We start from the raw sequence: 16,407 nt of genomic DNA on the forward strand, positions 1-16,407 counted from the left end.
TATTCACCACCATTATCGCTCCTAAGAGCCTTCACCTTCTTCCCCGACTCCTTCTCGACCAGTGCTTTGAATTCACAGAACTTTGAATATGTCTCGCTCCTCTTCTGCATAAAGAAGATCCAACACTTACGAGAGAAATCATCAACAAAAATCATATAATACCTGTGTTTTGCTGTCGAAGCAACTGAGAAAGGTCCACACACGTCTGTGTGAATTCTCTCAAGGATCGTCGTGGCGCGACTATCCTTCTCGTAAAAGGTCGTTTTCACAAACTTCCCCAAAGTACACCCCTTGCACTGATCTGACTACGCAAGAGTGCCTTTAGGAAGCCCTGTAGTGATCTGCTGCAGTATCTTCAAGGCTCCATGATGAAGGTGACCCAATCTCCTGTGCCACAACTTGCCATCATCCCGGCTCACCAATCCTTCTGCCTTGCCTGCCATTATTGCGCATCCATCTACATGCAACTGATAAAGGTTCCTTACTCGAACCCCTATCTTCCGGGTCTCACCAGTTGTCTTGCTGCGCAGGAAAGCTTTTCCCTTGCTGAAAACAACATCATACCCCTTGTCTTCTAACATCGCCACAGAGATAAGATTCTTCTTCAATCTTAGAACATGCATGACTTCCTTCAATACGAAGGGTTTACCAGACTCCCTCTCAAAGGAAATGGTACCTATACCGATCGCACTGTATCTACCATCATCGCCCATCTCGATGTGCACTCCAAGATCTTTGTCCTCTAGATCAGAAAACAAATCTCGATCTCCCATCATGTGAAAAGACGCACCACTGTCCAAGAACCACACCGATCCCATCACACTTGAAACCAAGCATGCGATCAATGAAAAATCAAGCTCAAACTGCGAGGCTAGAGCCTCTCCTGCTGCAGATCCAGCAGCCTGCTTGTTCTTCTTCTTCTGCAGACAATTAGTGGCATAGTGTCCGTGCTGGTGACAGTGAAAACACTTCACCTTGGACATGTCCTGCTTCTTGCCTTTCGCACCAGACTGAGAAGCTTTCTTGCTCTTCCCTTTCTTTGCTTTGGTAGCCAAAGCGCAATTTTCTTCATCAGCTCCCTTTGACGAAGATCCGTCCCTGGTACTCTGCCTGATCTCCTCCTGCACAAGATCTGACCACAGTCTTTCCCATCCTAGAAATTTCTCCCGACCATTGACAAAGCCCTGATAGGAATGCGAACTCTTCGGAAGACCAAGGAGAGCCAAGCTCACCAAGTCCTCATCATCGACAGTAACCCCCACACTTCCCAGCTCATCTCGACACTGAGTGAACTTCGTGAGATACTTGGGCATACTGTCACCCTTCTCGCATTTGATGTTTCTGAGTTTATCTTTGAGCGCTAGCTTCCTCTGATCGCTCTTGCTTTGGAATAGATCTGTTAAAGCCTTCCACATCAGATATGGAGAAGTCTTTCCATGCAAGCTGGACACAATGTGATCCTTCACGCCCTCCAACAGAATCCTTCGACATTTTGTGGTCTTCTTTTGCCAAGCATCAACTTGAGTAACATCAGTAGGCTTTGGGACATCCGTCTCTATGAACTCCTTCATCCCGTTATCATCCAATACTGCCTCCATCCTGTCCTTCCATGCAATATAGTTTGAGCTGCCCTCAAGAGCATACTCCAATCGCAATCCGTTGAAAGACATTGCCTCGTTGACACCAAGAAAACACTGCTGCAAATTCGAATTCCACCAGCTCCAAACTCAACTGCCTCGGATCTAAGATTCGTGAGAACAAAATATTTCTCGTACAGAGATTGACTGTATGGGCATTCACCGGATATCTCACCTTCCAAAGGAAGGATGAATCCAGAGGCTACCTGGCCCGATTATAGACTCTGCCTGAAGAAATAGAATGTAAACACTTCCTGAATAGTAGATATGATGATCAACAGCTCTGATACCAAGTATAAATTTTGAATAATAAACACATATTCAATGGAGATTATCCTGATCATGTACTATTGCGGAATACATACACAATACATAAGCTCCTCTACATTGATCATCAATATAGCAGCATCAATAACAATAAAACATCAAGAGCATGCACACATTAACACAGTATGTAACCCGGGGAAAGCTTACAGCTGAAAACCCCACACTATCTGTATATTAATGATTGAGAACATGTAACATTACAATAGTCAATACTTCTCACAAGTATCCATCACTATCTCTACATGTTACACACAATACAGCTCAGATCTGATCTCCAAATCTATTCCACTGCTTGCCTGCCTCCACTGCTCAATACCTGCTCAAGAATGAATGAGAATGGCTTAACCAAACTCGTATTTACCTCCAAAGAATCACTCACACTAGGAATCACGTGAGTAGAGGCTATAATACTGGGCATATACTGGGCAATACTCATTGGCATACTCAATCCCTTGATTGTGCAAATCCCCATGCACAACTATAGTCACCACTGATAGCAATCTGATCCTCTAACACCTGTCCCTGCTGAACTGTACATGCACTGACATGCAACTCCACAGAACTCATCCACATGAGTTCTAACTGATGTCCTGCATGCAATAGCTCAACTAACACATAAGAAAAAGTATTTCCTTCTGACAGCTGCATGTGCCACATCTGTAGCTCAAACTGAAGTGCTCCAAGAGAATAAGATAAAGTTTATAGTCTAAATATTATTATGAGACAATAATATTTGACTTTTCTATTTTTGACAGCCAGTCTAAAAATAGACTTTGATCACTCCTACTGTGATCACTCCTGTTGTGATCACTCCTGCTGTGATCATCCCTGTTGTGGTCACTCCTGCTGTGATCATCCTTGTTGTGATCCAAAAATAGAACTTGTGCCATAATTTGCCTGCGGGCCCACTTAGTGAAGGTGACTCTTTTCACTAAGCTCCATCATCTTGTTGCAATCTCAACAAGCATTTCTTGTTGCACACTTTTCAACAAAACTAGACGTGGAATTTCAAAGCATATCGCAACAAACTATACTTATATTTCAAAACACATAAAATTACATTCACGCAGAGTACAACAGAGTAAAACAGAGTGGTACATCATAGTAAAATAGAGTGGTTAATGCATAGTGCAACAGAGTAAAGTGGTACAAAAAAATAAAACAGAGTGGTTGTGCAGTAAAACTAGGGGTGAAATTTCAAAGCATATCGCAACAAACTATACTTATATTTCAAAACACATAAAAATACATTCAGGTGCTAAAATGGAGGCTTCATCTCCTTCATCTAGTAAAACAAAATTTCTTATTAAAATTTACATTCATTAGGAGTTGTGGAATAACTCACTATTTTCTTATTAAGATTTACATTCACTCGGAGTTGCTGAGTAACTCACTACCTTGTAACAAAACATAGTAACAAATTGTTTTCAAAACATATATTTCAAAACATACAATTTTGACTCATTAATACCTGAAATAGCAAAACATTAAGACAGAGGATGAATGATTATATAATTTTTTTTTCTATGTTGCCGAGTTAATATTTTCCCATATGTTTTTACCAACCCTTCCTAAGATATACATTCCTTCTTAATGGCTTGATGTGTATTGAGCAATAGAGAATTTGTAGCACTAGTGAAAACTTCATTTAATCTATCCTTCAACCTGCAAACAAAAATCGACAATCTGCTTAGCAAATATAGTCGTTGTCAATGTATTTAACATGTTGGTTGGAATTAATTTTCCAACAAAAACGAGCCAACTATTAAAGTCAAACGTTTAACGCTTCATTGAAATTTTCTATCATGCATTGAACTAGAACTTCTTGTAGAGAAGTAAGGACTACGTTAATTTCTATCTATTGAAGTAGAATTATTAGAAGTCAAACAACGCTTCAAAAAACGTAATTTGATTGAAAGTTTCTATCATGCATTGAACTAGAAATTGTAGAGAAGTAAGGAGTGTGTTTATTTTTATCTATTGCAGTAGAACTATTAGAAGTCAAATGTTTAACGCTCCAAACACGTGATTTGATTCAATTTTTCTATCGTGCACGCAACTAGAACTTGTCGTAGTAAGGAGTATCTTAATTTTCTATCACGCATTAGAAGTCAAATGTTTAACGCTCCAAACACGTGATTTGATTCAATTTTTCTATAGTGTATTAACAAAAATTATAATAAAACTATATCAAATTAATATTCAAATATTACCACTTTGAAATAGAAATATTTATGTCTTTAAATATTTTAATATGTTCATAAAGTATGATTTTTCTTTTCAAAAATTTATTTTACAAATACTTAATTAAAAAAAATATAAAAATATTTTACAATAATATTTTTTTATTTTTTGAGTGATTGTATGGTATTTTTTCATTTATATGATTATTTTCATTTTTATTCTTGACTATATTAATTTTTTTATTTTATTTTATTAGACATATGACTTACTTATACATCCTCTCGTTAAGTTGTAAAATGCACCTTTCAATCCAATCATGAAGAGAACTAAAAATTGTGACAGATAAGTAAGGAGTATGTTAATTTTTATCTATTGGACTAGATCCTGTGACAAAAAAAAGTTAAAGTCAAAATGGGATATAACCAATTTAGACCAAGTTTCCGAAAGTTGGACACTTCAAACGCCACAGCTATTAATATTCAGATGTGGAACGCTTCAAAAGCTGTGGTTATTAGCATTCAAACGTTGAACACTCCAAAAGTTGTAGCTACTAGTATTGAAGCGTTGAACAGTTCAAAAGCTGCAGTTACTAGTATTCAAACGTTGAACGGGGCGTGACAGAGAAGTAAGGGGTAGATCCGAATTTTGTGATCAAATGTTTCTAATCTATTTCTATAGTATATATATTTATTTAGAACATGGCGTAATCAGCAGCCAGTCTTTTCATCCCTGAAACTTTGAATCCAATGTAACTCAAAATTTCACTGAAATTCAATTGAATCAATTACAAGTTATGCTACCGATGACTTTTTTCGTAAATTCAAATTCAATTTCATTTTTACTCAATTTAATTTCATTTTAAAATTGGCTTTGCTACAAGATTAGCTGAAGAAGTTTTATTATAAAGTCGGTGTGCTGCAAGGTTATTGTAGCCTGCGAAAGGAAAAATTAAAGAGCGCAGCCGTCATCAATACTCTTGCTGGGTACCCTTTTGCGCTCAATCACTATTTATTAAATTTGTTTCGGTCTGCAACACATTCGTTTCTGAACTGAATCGCCATACGGACGTCTAATGGATAGAGACATGAGATCTATAACAACCCTCATACTCATCGTCTCTCTTTTCACAGCGAATCTCATACACCATTCAGAATGTCGTTACCTGGGTAAATACTAAGTGCTTTTTCACTTTCATTTTTCTTGCACCATTAACCCCTGTTGAATAGCCGTAAGAAATTTGATTTTTTTCTGTTATTTCAGTTCTCTTCCGCCATTAACACCTTATGGATAGTAGTCAGAAATTTTGTTTTCTGTTATCTAGTTTCTTAACAGACAGATATCATGTTTATCATTTACACACAGATGATATTGGCATGGAAAGTGAAGAGGAAGTAATGCAACAGGTACCAAACTCTTCCACGGCATGTCCTCGTCTTTTCCTTTTATTCTCCTCCATGTCTAGTCATTATGTGAATGAAACTGCAGGGTAGCCCAACTACAATCCGCGGTATGAAGAAACAAATGTATAGGTTGCTGCTGGATGCTGCTACTGACTATGATGAAGGACAACCAAGTCATCCTAACGATCGCGGGCACGTACATTAACTAAATGTCAAGCACTCATGTCAGTCTAAGGCAGAGTCAGAGTAGAGAGTCGTGATGTATTTGATGGAGAAAATAATTCCTAACCATTACTTGTTGACGGCTAGGTGTTATAGTCGGTTTCAGTTCATTGTAATGTTTGTCTCCTATTTAATCTATTTTAACCGTTTTGAGTAATGTTTGTCTCCTATCTCATCTATTTAACCATTGTTCTGAGTAATGTGAATAGTAATTTTACTTTTTTTTCTAGTTTATTCTGATTCTTCTTTCTCTGCGTCTCAATTCTTGTCAGTATCGTTTAAGATGGTGCGTTTGCATTGTCATTAGCCAGAAGGATTTATTGGTCATTGCATGCACTGTTATATGATTATCATGGACGACACTCTTTATGTATATTGATCTTGTTGCTGACTTAAAGTAGTCATAAATCTCCCAAAAGAGTATGATTGCCCCACTCTCTTCTTCCATTTTTTGGTTGGGGGAGGGGGGGGTGTGGGATTACATTTTTCCTAATGCCTGCCTCAATATATTTTCTGTGATGGCTACTTCAATCATCAATTCTGAACGATGACATTAGGCCGACAAAATTTAAAACCCAATCGACTGGCAAAATTCTTACGGGTCGGCTGCGGATCCTCAAGTTCGTATTCATAACCAGCAATCTCCATAACCTAATCTCTGTTACTTGGTCCAAAGCTAGCAGGCTCCAAAACCTAATATCTGCTACTTGGTCAAATGAGTTTTGGTTATATTAATTATGCATTTGTTTTACGAACTATTTGATTTTTCGAATCATAACATATTTCTAAAATAAAAAGTAACAGACTTTAAAAAATAGAAAATAATAAAAGTAAATTAGGAATTTCATTAAATTCAAATAGTCAAATGAAAATTGAGATATTTAAGAAGTGGTCATATGGTTTTGACATTGATTAACCATTTGGGTTGTTATTTGACTTTTAAGAATCACTTGGATCACTTATTAACCACATAGTAAATAGCTAGGAACTTAGTTGTAGTAAATATGATTTCATATTATTATGAGGTAGATTTTCAATGATATGATCTACATAATAAAATTAATATAAATGTTCAAAACGATTGTGAAAAGCATGATAAGGGAGATTGGGAGAAATAATCATATATTTTCTAAAAATTTCAATCTTTTAAGATATGTTTTATTTAAATCTTATGAATCAATTTTCAATAAAAGTTTAAACATTAAATGCATGACATGATTTATGAGGAAGTCTACCTTATATAGTTCTTCAGGTATGGTGGCTAGCTATAAATAAAAGTTTAAACATTAAATGCATGACATGATTTATGAGGAAGTCTACTTTATATATTTCTTCATGTATGGTGGCTAGCTATAACTATCATGGGGAGGCATAAATATCATTTATCTTTATCAAAATTTATTCATCCACTTAGGTTGGGTTTATTAATCCTCCTCCATTCCCATGCACACTTTTTGTTGTAATTCATTCACCCATTCACATTTACCATTCTCATCCTCAAACATTACCAAGAACCAAGCTAGCTACATGAGAGTAAGTCATGGACCTAAGAAGAGAGATGGTTAGATGCAAATGATAATAGAGTTTGGATATTTTAATCAATGTCTCTTCCCCGTTGCTATTTGGGTACAAAAATGAGAAACTAAACCAAACAATAGGAAGGGTTCCTCTTTCCTACATCAAGAGAGCTATAACGAGAATAGGCATAAAGGATTATTCAACAAAGAAGGGAGATGCATTCCTTGTATTAAGTGGACATTGGATGAGGGTTATCTAAGTGCTTAGTTATGAATACATTGGCTTATCCTTAGAGTTATTGCATTTTGTAAGTTACTTGTGAATCTATATTTAGTTTATTTTTCCTTGGTGGCATCATAACCTAGCATTCGGGTGGAAGTTTCAATGGCTTCCTACAATTGAGTGAAAAACAACCCATACATAGCTAGTTCCTTTGACCATCTTGGTTAAAAGATAAGTGTATGAGCTCTCCTCTTTATTATCTATTTATAAATTCTACAACTTAAGCTTATATTATATTTCTAAATGAAAACTTATGCTTTGGGGAATAACATCATTGTATATGGAATTTCATGAAAATATTGCATCTATTTCTAAATAAACATTTCACACTAGATTATTACGATCCATCCCTCGTAATAATTTTGTGAGAATGGAAAACATTGATTAAAAAATAATTATGATATTTCTAGAAAATTCCTTTTTCTTTTGTTTCGTTTACCAATTTCTTTAATTGCTTAAAATTTTTCTTTTGACTCAAAGAAATTTCTCCTTTAAATTTTTTTGCATTATGAATTTAAGGTTGTGAGGTAAGTATGCTTTGAAAGAGAATGGATGTTTAAAAACAAGGGAACTAGAGAAGAAAAAAACTCTCTACGAGACCTTCTATAGGATGGGAAACATGGTAGATATATGGTTTAAAGATTATGAGGAGAAAACGATAAAAGATGAACAAGAGAAAGAGAGAGTAGAGGACGATGATCCATCTATATCTTTGTGTGAATATTTTTCTTCTTCATCTTCTTCTCATCATTCAAATGAAGAGATCAACAAGAGCCTTCAAGAAGAGAATGTTGAATTGAGAAGACTTCTTCAAGAAGTAGAAGAGAAGAAGAAAAGATTGCAGCTTTAATTATGAGCCACGGAAGAGGCCTTGGAAAAGTTAAAGTGCAACAAAGGCTTAACGAAGCCATCATCAACAACTTCAATAGCTAAGGTAAACACTGTTTATAGTTGTTCAATTTCATTTTCACACCATGATGATAATTTGGGTGATTTTGAAATGAACTCTATAGACATTGCTTCAAGATTAATGAAGAAGATGGGATATGAATACAAGGGCATAGGAGCTAATGGCCAAGGTATTGTGAATCCCATCAAAGTGGTCGAATTTCATTGTTTTGAAGGATTGGGGTACGTTGAAGACAATGCTCGAAGGAAACAAAACCATGGGTTCATCAGAAAAAGAATCCAAGTCATTGCCGAAACCATCGAGGAAAGAGGATATTGTAAAAACATCACAATCTTCCCATGATAATGAGAATTGCAGAGGAAGAGCTAAGGCAAGTAATTGTCACTAGGCCTACACCAGGTACAACTAAGAAAGGTATAAAAGGTCTCGATATTCTAACGTCCCTTTTTATTACAAGCATATTGACATAGAAAACCGTGTACTTTTTGTGCCTTGTATAACCATGTTGTTGCCAAGTTTTGGAAAATAATGGAAGCAAGGAAAATGGAAAAACATGAAGGCCTTTCTCCAGATTAGGAAAGGACGAAGGTCAGTAAAGTATGGAGGAAGGAGATTTTTTGCAGCCACTGCACCATGAGTGGACATCAAAGATCCACATGTTAGGAGCTCCATCCAGAGCAATGACCAAACAAGGACCAGAAAATAATCTAAGTAGGAAACAATCAATGAAGTTTTTTGACAAGATAAGAAGCTAGTCATTAACCTAGTTGGGTAAGAAATGAGGATTCATAACTAGTTAAGCATGACCACATTTTTTAAATCACATGTTGCGAAATGTTTGTAAAAGTGGTGAAGTGTTTGCCATCACTTATGAATGCAACATGATGATATATTTGACCTTTTGGTTAATAACTTGGGTATTGGTTTTATTATGGTTTCTGATTTATAATTGACCAATGGGTGTGCTGTAAACTTTTAGAAAGTATGGGGGTTTCATGGGTTGTGATCAGTATTGTAAATGAACATGTAATTTTCAAGTTATACGACACGTTTGAATAGGACACAAGTGTTGGTTTATCACTTATGCCTTTGAAGTACATAGGTGAAGGAGAAGGAAGTACGACATGTTAGGAAAAATGTGCAAATGAGGGAGTACAAAAGATTGTAGGTGTTTACATTTTTGGAGGTGCAAAGGCTGCTCAGTGGGGAGGAAGGATCGAGATGGCCCTAAGAGGCTCAAAAAGCAAAATATTTAGATTTCATCGAAACCAAGAAAAAATGTAGAGCTAATCATCTGTATTCCAACGATGCAGACGACACTCAAATTCGATTTTATATGCTCAAGATATTCATAGTCAAAGTTTTGGTCAACTTGGCCTCATTAGCTAAATTTAGCAGAGCGCCACCTAAAGTTGGAGGTTCACCAAATCTAGGAGATGCACTAAATTTGGAAGAACCTACCAAATATGGAAATAACTAACTGAGTAAAATTTTAGCACCTATCGACAATAAAAAATGACGAAATTTTCACCTGTTTAATTTTTCTAGTGACCCCTAAACATCAACGGATGGGTTTTTAATAGTTTGTTATATATATCTATATCTATATCTATATATATATATATATATATATATATATATATAATAATAATAATAATAATAATAATAATGGGACAAGTCCGGTGGACCTACACCCACACCCAACAATTTTTATATTATATATATGGTCACTATTACAAAATGGCCAATGATCATACTAGAAGTGCCACGTGAAACGTGGGGGCCAATGAGATTTGAACTTGCCCAACCAATAGGTTCATCTGCCCAACGAGCGACTCCATAGTTCAAATAAATTGCCAACTGAAATCGAAAGGGTGGTTGCAAAATAATAAATAGCATGCCATTTTTTAAACCAAGCAGGTGGACCACAGGTTGGAACCCAGAGCACCCATAATCGATTTTCAATTCTCACCAAAACACCAGATGGTATGGCTTTGAATTTAACACTGCCCAATACATATCAAAAGCTTGAATTTTCATTCGCTAAGGCCAAACAAAGGAACCACGAACTGAGAGCCATTGTGTGAATCCAAATATAACCAGGGCATGATTTCTGAGATAGAGAATATTTTAAGGGAATATTCCCTAGTATATTCCTTATGCAGATTCTGTCAAGAATCTTGTAGATTCTCTCAGCGATGATTTTTATGTTGTCTGAGACATGTCAAGTTTATAATCATTTGAACTGGTTTTTCACCAGGAGTCTCATGGTGCAGTCCATTTCTTCATCTAAGTAGTGCATTTTTTGCCCATGTGCAGAAACGAATCTTGTGAGGAAACTAAAAGATTTCGTGGGGACCCAAATTTGATCATGATAGAAAGGGGTCATGTTTATACTCATATTTCACAGTTTTTTGTTTGGAACATGATGGAGAAGGTCATTTCTTCGTCTGAGTGGTTGATTTCATTAGAGGAAATTTCAGGCTAAAACTAGCCTCCTAAGGCAAAATAATAAAATAATAGGAAAATAATAATATAAGAGTTATAAATTTCGGAGGGAAAAAAACTACTTTTTTTAATTGAATTTTTAGCATATCTCCTTATAGGCTTACTCAAATTTCAAGTGTAGACACTCGTTGGATGTGGAATTAAATTCCACATCTAACATGTTTCAACACATTTTTAAATGTTTACTCAATTTTTATCAATGTGAGTGTTTTCAGAAGTATGCATAGTAAGTGCTCATTGGATGTAGAACTTAATTCCGCATCCAACAAGTGTCTTCATGTGAAATTTGAGTAAACCTATTAGGAGATAAGCCAAAAATACAATTAAAAAAGGGATTTTTATTTTTATTTTACCTCCAAAATATTTACATGTAACTATTTTCAAATTTAAAGGATTTTGATTGGTTTACATATTATGTATGTGAAAATTTCATGGGTAGTTTGATGCTAAAATTTTACTTACTGTATGTTCATCCTCAAACTTGGAGGTATAATGTGTATTTTTACCATGTGCTCATTTGATTTTGTTGAAATCATGATTTGAATCTAAGATCCACCTAGGTCGCTTTTTGAGAGGATATTTATTATGCCACTTTATGTGAGAAACTGTTCCTTTGTCATGCTGACGAAGAACATCTTGTGAATGAGATTCTCTATAGGATATCATCTCTTGAGAGAGAAATGCTACTCTAGATAATATTTTCATCCTTGTATTGCTAGATATTACATCATGTTCTCATCATCTTCTTGTAGTGACTAATGAAGTGACCTCGCCACTCTTGACCCCGAGCCTGGAGACATATTCCACACTAGATGAACTCTGTTATCATATTGTCTGTTATGTTTTCTTCATGATTAATGATTCTTGTTTCATGTTGATGGATTCTTGAAGTGTTGTTTATTCATCCACATTGTTGATGATTTCACATGAAAATATGTGTTAGTAAAAGGCCCTATATAACGGAAAATTTGTTTGAAAGCATTCACAAAAAATTCCTTGATGAAGTGGTATTAGAGTTGTCTAACCTTTTTGGCAGGGATTCTAAATATCATCACGGGAGAGATTGAACATGCAACAAGAAAGGAAATGGAGAAGAACCTATATCTCTACAAGTATTTCTAGAGGATGATAGACATGGTAGATATATTATTTGCAAATTATGAGGGAAAAATGGCAAATGAGGAACAAGAGAAAGAGATATTAGAGAACGAATCTCCATATCCATCTTTCTGTGAATATTTTTGTTCTTCATATTATTCTCCTAATTCAAATGAAGAGATAAATGAGAGCCTTCAAGCAGAGAATTTTGAATTGACGATATTTCAGAAAATCAGAAGAAAATATTGCAGCTTTAATTATGAGCCATGTAAGAGGCCTTGGAAAAGTTGATGTGCAATGAAGGCTTAATGAATCCATCATCACCAGCTTCAATAGTTGAGGTAAAGAGCGTTGGTATTTATTCAATTTCCTTCTCACATGATGAAGATGATTTGGGTGCTTTTGAAAGCCCCATTATGGGCATTGGTTTGAGATTAATGAATACGATGGGATATGAAGCCAAGGGCCTAGGTGCTAATGCCAAAGGAATTGTGAATCCCATCCAAATGGTGGAATTACCTCAAATTTCATGATTGGGCACATTTAAGGAGAGTGCTAAAAGGAAACAAAAGCAAGGGGTTCTTAAGACAAATAATTCAATCCATTTCCAAAACCATCTAGGAAAGAAGATGTTGTAAGAACATCATAGTCTTCTCATGACAATGACCATTGCAGAGGAAGAAATAAGGAAAATGCTGTCACTAGGCTTGCACCAAAGACAACCAAGAATGGTATAAAATGTATCGATATTCTAATGTTCCTGTTTTATTACAAGCAGATTGATAATGATGAGCATAATTTGTGGCATAGAAAACTATGTACTTTTTGTGGCTGGTATAACTATGTTGTTGCCAAGTGTTGGAAAAGAATCGAAGAAAGGAAAAGGACGAGACATGGAGGCCCTTCTCCATATTAGGAAAGAAAGAAGGTCAGGAAAGTCTAGAGGAAGAATAACTTTTGAAAATCATTATAGCAAGAGTCGACATCAGAGAGCCACATGTTGGGAGATCCTTCTACATTAGCGACTGAAGGAGGGCCAAGAAAGAACCTAACAAGGAACCAATCAATGAATTTTTTCAATAAGATAAGAAGCTACCAATTAACCTAGTTGGGGAAGAAATGGGGATTCATTAGTAGTTAAGCATGGCCATATTTTGGAAATTGCATGTTGCAAAATGTTTGTAAAAGTGGTAAAGTGTTTACCATCACTTATGAATACAACATGATCATATATTTTTCCTTTTGGTTGATAGCTTGGGTATTGGTTTATATTATGGTTTTTGATGTAAAATTTACCAATGAGTGTGTTATAAACTCTTGGAAAGAATGGGGGTTTCTTAGGTCATGATTGGTCTTGTAAAAGAACATGTATTTTTCAAGTTGTACTACATGTTTTCATAGGATATAGTTTTCAGTTCATCACTTATGATTCCAAAGTGCAAAGGTGAAGGAGAAGGAACTTGTTGTGCAAATGAGGGAGTATAATCATTGTTTTAAAATTCGGTCGATTCGAAATGGAAATGACCGAGTTGATCCGTTTCATTGCCCAAAAATGTGACTCAGTGGAGGAAACAGTTTAGTAGGCCGAGTCAACCATGACTGGGCCGAGTCATGGCTGACTCGACCAACTCGGCCGTTTCCGTATTGACTCGGCCGAGTCATAACTAGTGGCCTGTAATCCCATCAAAACAACGATTTGACATTTTTTTAATGAAATTTTGAAGTGTTTGCGGATTGGTTTGGACTCCAATGTATTTTATGAATTAGTTAAATGTTATTTGGAGTCCATTTTCCCCTCCCAAACCTTATTTAACACACTCAAATGCTCTATACTATTGATATGCTATTCAAATTTCATGGTAATGTTAAATTCTTAAAGTAAAAGTGACATTCTCTTTAATCTTCATTTTCATCCTTTTACTTAAATTTTTAACATTACCATGAAATGACTCAGGATGTTTGAGAGTGGTTTCGGCCTCATTGGATTTCATATGGAGAAAGTAGAATTTTAGATTTCATTCAAAATCCAGCAAAATTATCAGTTTTTCAGGATTTCAGGATTGGAGGATTGCAATGTTTCCATCGAATTTGGTCATGTATTAGGTTATGGAACTCATATTTAATCAAGAGCACCAATCCCTCTATGTACCTTGATGTCAGTGACATTGGTTGTCGAACTCCTCTGGGATTCGCTCCCAAACCTGGAGCTTCTGAGAATGTCGCTCCCGCTCCCATTTTCGCTCTTGCTCCCCACTTTCACTCCTGCTCCCAAGTAACACTGAGCCAGATGATGTTGGCAACTCTAGCAGTAGCTAGGGCCCAGTAGCACTAGTCACAAACTTTTGTTGTAGAGGCCATTTATAGCCTCCTTGGTTATGTGTTTTTGTTTTGATCTTTATATCATCATCGTGTATCTATTGGACAATGCACTGGGTGCCATTTTGATATAATGGATATATTCATGAGCCTACTTTGATCATATGTTGTCTTCTATTTATATTCTAATGCTATGTGTTTGGAAACATGAATGAAAATCTTTAAAATTATGTGTTTTTATAAAAAATAAATATTTAATGTATTTTTTACAATGACCGAGTCATTGAAATCGAGCCGGCCGAGTCGATACCGAGTCGGAGTCTGAGTCGGAGTCAACCCTCGACCGAGTCGGAGTTTTAAAACATTGAGTATAATAGATTGTAGATTGTCTTTATGCTTTTGGAGTACCAAAAGCTCCTTAGTGGGGAGGAATGATCTAGGTGGTTCTAGGGAGGCTCAAAATCAAATTCTTCATCCTGATTCCAATGACGAAGACGACACTCAAATTTGAATTCAAATACTCAAGATATTCATAGTCAAAATTTTGCTCAACTTGATCCTACTAGCTAAATTTAGTAGAGCACCGACTAAAGTTGGAGGTTCACCAAACTTGGAAGACTGTCTAAATTTCACGGAACCTACCAAATTTGGCAGAAGCTAACTGAGAAAAAAATTATCACCCATCAACAATCGGAAATGATGAAATTGTCCCCTCTTTAATTTTTCCAATGACCCCCAAAATCTGACCAACTGGTTTTTAACAGTCTCTTATTTAAAATATATATATATATATATATATATATATATATATATATATATATATATATATATATATATATATATATATATATATATATATATATATATATATATATATATATATATGGGGTGGTCTCGGAGGATCCATCCCCAGATCTGACCATTGTTATATTATATATATGGTTCTCGTTACAAAACATCCAACGACCATACCACAATTGGCGCTATGAAACATGGGGGCCAACGGGATTTGAACCCGCTTGGCCCACTAGTCGACCCACCCAATAGGCGGCCCCATACACCACCCAATTCAAATAAACTACAAACTGAAATCAAAACAATGGCTCCAAAATAAAAAAAACAACACACCATTTTTTAAATAAAAAGGTGGTCCATGAGTTGGAACCAGCGCCAACCATAACTAACTACGAGCTTTCACCAAAACACAAGTTAGTTTGGCTTTGAATTTAACACCACCAAACACATATTAAAATCCCGACTTTTCATTCTCCAAGTCAGAATGAAGGAACCACAAATGGAGATTCACCACACAAAATCTAGCCCAGGTGGGGCATGAGTTTCGAGATGAAGAATATTCTAGGCGAATATTCCACAATATATTCCTTACGTAGAATCTGTCAGGAATCTTAGGCATTCTCTGGGGATGATTTTTATGGTGTTTGAAACATGTCAAGTTTATACTCATTTGTATCAGTTTTTTTCTAGGAGTCTAATGGTTCAGTCCATTTATTCATCTAAGTAGTGGATTTTTCACCCATGCCCATAAGCAAATCTTTTGAGGAATCTGAAATATTCCTCGGGGGGGGGGGGGGGGGGGGGGGAATTTGATCGTGAGAGAAAGGGGTTGTATTTATACTCAAATTTCATGGCTTTTTGCAAGGAACATGACTGAGCAGGCGGTTTCTTCATCCGAGTAGCCAATTTTATAGATGTCTTCAAACTTGGAGGTATAAAGTGTATTTTTACCATGTGTTCATTTGATTTTGTTAAGATCATCATTTGAATTTGAGATCCATCTATGCCACTTTATGTGAGATATTGTTCCTTTATCATGCTGAAGGAGAACATATGGTGAGTGAGACTTCTATATAAGATAACATCGCTTGGGAGAGACATGCCACTCTAGATAAGAGTTTCATCCTTGTATTGACAAATATTGCATCATGTAATCATCATCTTCTTGCAGCGACTAATGAAGCAACCTCCCCACTATTGACCCTGGACC

At 35.9% G+C, this 16,407-nt stretch overlaps 1 long non-coding RNA gene across 1 annotated transcript; it reads left to right on the forward strand.

Moving 5' to 3' along the window:
* The first annotated feature begins 5,064 nt into the window (after nt 1–5,064).
* Nucleotides 5,065–5,918, forward strand: LOC149247666 (uncharacterized). The gene is made up of 3 exons (XR_016265641.1): nt 5,065–5,314; nt 5,511–5,551; nt 5,634–5,918. It is a non-coding gene; the product is annotated as an uncharacterized LOC149247666 (long non-coding RNA).
* Nucleotides 5,919–16,407: the final 10,489 nt, after the last annotated feature.

Source organism: Pinus tabuliformis, chromosome 7 (assembly GCF_031772625.1).
Source record: "Pinus tabuliformis cultivar Carrire ecotype Pingquan chromosome 7, CPIR1, whole genome shotgun sequence".
NCBI lineage: Eukaryota > Viridiplantae > Streptophyta > Pinopsida > Pinales > Pinaceae > Pinus > Pinus tabuliformis.